The sequence below is a fragment of the Herpailurus yagouaroundi genome, unplaced genomic scaffold, assembly GCF_014898765.1.
Source record: "Herpailurus yagouaroundi ecotype Mexico unplaced genomic scaffold, PumYag 29, whole genome shotgun sequence".
Taxonomy (NCBI): Eukaryota; Metazoa; Chordata; class Mammalia; order Carnivora; family Felidae; genus Herpailurus; species Herpailurus yagouaroundi.
The window spans coordinates 96,523,871-96,528,911 of NW_024412377.1; the positions used below are offsets into that span (position 1 = coordinate 96,523,871).

Here is a 5,041-nt window from a genome sequence, read left to right on the forward strand (position 1 = left end):
ACGTAACACCTCCTGTTTCAAAAATTAAATGACCGAGGCCCAAACTATCAAATACACTAAGGAAAATGAAATGTTCTGGTGATTGCCACATTATAAGAAAGTGCAGAAGGCCTGTACATTATCTATGCTTTTTATTAGTTAATAATCAGATCACAGGTCATCTCCCGCATGTGTGATACTCCCATCTTGCTCGTTCTTCTCTTCCTCTTGGCTTTCTCCTCTTTCTCTTTCCCTCAATTAATTCCATTACGTTCTATTTTTGCCATTTTTTTCTCTGCCTATCTCTTACACCCATCACCAGCTGCATTGTTGCCTTTTAGGCCCACATGGTTATTGACTACTTAACTGAAACGAAAGCAAACAGAAAGAAAGCCTTTTTAAAACTTCTGGACTAGAATGGCAACAAGCAATAATGATGTCACAATACGTGACCCAAAGAGAGAAAGTCATACATTCTAGCCAAGGCTTCTGATATACCCGGGAAAGGTGCCCACTGAACTTTTTGTGAGGTTCTGAATCATTGCTGGTAATACTAAGGTTCTCATCTTTCCGTTCTGAAAAACAGAATCTGCAACCACAAGACATGAGCATTTTATCAGCACGTGAGAAGTTACCAGAGACCTGGAAGGTAGAAATGGAAGTACAAACAAACCGGGGCGGCAGGAGGCTGGGGGGGGGGGAGGGGGGAGGGTTGCCCGAGGGGAGGGGAGGTGGGGGATGGGTGAAATAATTGAAGGGGATTAAGAGGTGTAAACTTCCCATTATAAAATAAGTAAGCCGTGGAGGGGTACCTGGCTGGCTCAGCCAGTGGAGCATGTGATTCTTGATCTCGGGGATATTATGAGTTCAAGGCCCACATGGGGTGTAGAGATTACTTAAAAATAAAATCTTTAAAAAAATTAAATTAAATTAATAAACAAATAAACAAACCGTGGAAATGGAAAGTATAGCATAGGAGATACAGTCAATAATATTCTAATAATGTAGGGCGACTACATATATAGTGGTGAGCATTGCATAATGTGTAGAATTGTTGAATCACCATGTTGTACACCTGAAACTAATGTAACATTGTATGTCAACTATACTTAAAAAAAAAATCCTGAATGTAACACCTGTGTCCAAGGGCAGCAGAAGTCATGGAGCCATTGGCATGTCCAGTGTCCAGGGCCAGCAGTGCAAAGCTACAGGGTTTCTCACTCCGCAGGGGCACTAGTACCCTTCCCAGATGATGCTGGTGTGTGGCTATGTCTGTGGTATTATTCAACTGGCCTTTCCTATTCTTCTTTGTTTGCAGACCCTTGTTCTCTGGTTTCTTGGAGATTCTGTGAGCTATCACTATTCCGTCAGATATATTCCTTTGAATATGTCAGACAAAACGAAGAAGAAGCAGAAGAAGAAGGGGAAGAAAGAAAAGAATAGAATAGAAGAAGATGAAAGAAACCTTCCTGTAAAGGACGGAGACTTAGGATGTGGACATCTGAAAGTAGCATCATGTAGAAAATTCAAGATGAGACTGGTGGACTGAAATTCCGCCCATTAATTTGGTCCTGAGAATGCAGAGGCTGCTTTGGAAAACCAAAGCTCTATTACTAATCCAGGAGATTTTATGCTCTGTTTGACTGTTAAAGTTAAGGCTGGCACAACAGGTGCCTTCCATTTTGATGCTTTCTGAACCCCCACTTTCAGACAAACAAGAAGAAACCAAAGGAATTAATCATTTCCTCGGTTCAATTTCAAGAAAAGATATTCATTTATTTGCAAACTTTGCAAATGCCATCTGAATACCAGACGCCATATTTAAACAAATCAAATCTTGGAGATCAAGCAGATGCTATAAATCATCATAATAGCTCCCTGTTCCCCCACCCCCCGGACAAACAAACAGGCATTAAAAGAAAATTAGTGTTGAAGAACAGAGCTAGTGGGTAGGTGGTTTATAGCTTGTGGGTTGATGATCTGACAACATTTTAGCAGAGAACTTTGCTGCCTGGCAAAAAGCAGCGAGTTGCTAAACACTCAGAGATTGTTATGAATACGTAAGGGCAAATGTATTGTTTCCTGGAAATAGGGGCAGTGTTTGAAAGCTATAGCCCTGAAACTGTCATGATCTGCATCTCATGAGGATGTGTCTTTCCTTGATGAAAAGCATTTAGATTCCTGGCAGGAACCACCCCCTCCTCTTCAACAGACTCCTACCTTCCTGAATTAATCACAGACCTCGTTGGCTCATTAAGTCTTGGTGTCATTTTGATGCTTATGTTATTACAATGATACATACAAAGCTACAATATTCAATTTCTGTTTAAAGGATTTTAAGGCTATATTTTGGAGATGAGAAATTTTGAATCATCCAATTGATTCAGGAAATGAGTTTGCTGGCCTTTGGCAGAGTCATTGGAAGAAAGAAAAAGAGAAAGCAAATCTCCTGAGGCTTAAATCAAGGGCGCTCTTAGGTCTCCATTATACTTTTTGGAATAAAATAGTAACGGTAGTCATAAGAAGTTTTACAAATTCGCACACCAAAAATTTCTCTTTTGGCTAACCGAATATACCTGGTTAATTGAATAAGCTGGACCCAGTCAAGGGCAAAAGTTTTACTTTTACTCTTTCAGTTTTACTCATTCTTCACCATTCTTTCAAACTTCTGTCAAATTATTCTCCTCTATCCTTGCATGAAATCTTAGGCAGGGATCCTAGTTTTTCTGACCATATTTGGCTATTAAAAACCTCAATATTCGGGTGCCTGGGTGGCTCAGTTGGTTAAGCGTCCCACTTCAGCTCAGGTCATGATCTCATGGTTCATGAGTTCGAGCCCCACATCAGGCTCTGTGCTGGGAGCTCAGAGTATGGAGTCTGCTTCGGATTCTGTGTCTCCTTCGCTCTCTGCCTTGACCCCACTCACACTCTGTCTCTGTCTCTCAAAAATAAGTAAATGCTAAAAAAAATTTTTTTTAATAAAAATAAAAAGCTCAGTATTATCTAATATTAACATAATACACCATCATTTGATTCAGAGTTTCTCTTTATGACCCCATTCCCCCCCTCTTTTCATGCTCAGGCCTGAATCAAGAGCCCAAGTCTCAAATGGGAAAGGCCAGGGTGGGTTTGTGTGGCATAAGACGTATTCTTTCTTTCTAGATCTACCTGTGTGTGATGATGAAGAGGTATTCTTTCTTTCTAGATCTATCTCCTTCTACACTTTGTAACTGCTCTTTGTGGCTCTTCTATGGTCCAGTCAATGGAGGAGGTGGGTTAGAGGACAAAAGTAGTATTTCCTAGTTAATGCTGTGGACTTTCTGAGTTCCCACTCCTGAGGACCTCCAACCTCCCGTTTCCTTTCATAATGAGTGATGAGGGGCTGACTACTGCTTTCTCCACCACTTCCTATTCCACATACTGCATCTCACCTTGAAGCTTTTAGATGGTCCACCACCACTCCTTAGAAAGACTGTTTTGGGGGAGTCTCTTTTATTTATTTATTTTTTTAAGAGAGAGAGAGAGAGAGCACAACTCAGGGAGAGGTGTAGAGGGAGAGAAAGAGAGAAATTCAAAAAGACTCCATGCTCAGCATGAAGCCCGACATGGGACTTGATCCCACGACCCTGGGGTCATGACCTGAGCCAAAATCAGGACTCCAAACCTCAACTGACTAAGCCACCCAGACGCCCCTGATATCTCTTTTAGATGACCCAAACCCACCTCTTTTTAATGTAATCCACATGCAGACCATAGGAAACATGGACATTTGACCCCTCAGGCCCTTATTTCCAGCTGTATTAATCAGGGTTCTCCAGAGGAACAGAACCAATAGGATACAGAGATATCAAGACAGACAGATATAGAGACAGATATGAATATAAATATAGATACGGATATATAAAGAAACTTATTATGAGGAATTGGCTCATGTGATTATGGAGGCTGACAAATCACAAGATTTGCAGTCAACAAGCTGAAGACCCAAGAGAGCTGGTAGTGTAGTTCTATTCAGAAGGTCAGTAGGCTGGAGACCCAGGAAGAAGCAATGTTTCAATTCAATGTTTCAGTTCAGAGTCTGAAGGCAGTAAAAATCTTCCCAGCTCAATGGCAGTCAAGGAGATTCCCCTTACATGTGGGAGGGGCAACCTTTTTGCTCTTTTGAGGCCCTCAGCTGACTGGATTGAGCCCACCCACATTAGAGAGGGCAATCTGCTTTACTCAGTCCCCAGTCAGAAATGTTCACCTCTGGGGCACCTGAGTAGCTCAGTTGGTGGAGCACATGGCTCTTGATCTAGAATTCTAAACTTGAGCCCCATGTTGTGTATAGAGATTATTTTTTTAAAAAACAACAAAAAGAGAAATGTTAATCTCACCCAGAAGCATCCTCATAAACAGCCTCAGAACCATGTTTGACCAAATGTCTGGGTACCTTGATGCCCAGGCAAGTTGACTCTTAATATCAAGCCTAACACCAATTCTCTTCACCTGCCACCTAGTTCCCTTAATGACACCTTTTTCCACTTACTTGTTTTCAGAGGAAGGACAGGTACAAATTCCTGATTCCTCCATGCCAGGCTCTCCCCTCCCCAAAATATTCCCCTCCTATCCTACTTTACAGGGCACAGCTGTAAGATGACTCCATGGAGAACTTAGTTTAGCTCATACCAACATGAAACCCCAAATCCACGGCAGAGTAATAGAATGCTTCAAAAGCATCAGGTCAACCTAACCTCTTTAATTTTTTATGTCCCAGTATGACCCTACATTTCCCCACAACCTTTCCTGCTCCCCTCTCTACCTCTAGTTCTGCCATCAGAAATAGACTCTATTGGGGCATCTGGGTGACTCAGTCAGTTAAGTGTCTGACTCGTGATTTCAGCTCAGGTCATGATCTCATGGTTAGTCAGATTGAACCCTCTGTCAGTAAGGAAACTGCTTGGGATTCTCTCTCTCCTTCTCTCTCTCTGCCCCTCCCCTCCTTGTGCTCTCTCTCAAATAAACGTTAAGAAAAAAAAGAAAGAAAGAAAGAAAGAAAGAAAGAAAGAAAGAAAGAAAGAAA

At 41.7% G+C, this 5,041-nt stretch overlaps 1 long non-coding RNA gene across 1 annotated transcript; it reads left to right on the plus strand.

Moving 5' to 3' along the window:
- Positions 1-587: 587 nt before the first annotated feature.
- Positions 588-1,737, plus strand: LOC121041419 (uncharacterized). The gene is made up of 2 exons (XR_005795730.1): positions 588-628; positions 1,298-1,737. It is a non-coding gene; the product is annotated as an uncharacterized LOC121041419 (long non-coding RNA).
- Positions 1,738-5,041: the final 3,304 nt, after the last annotated feature.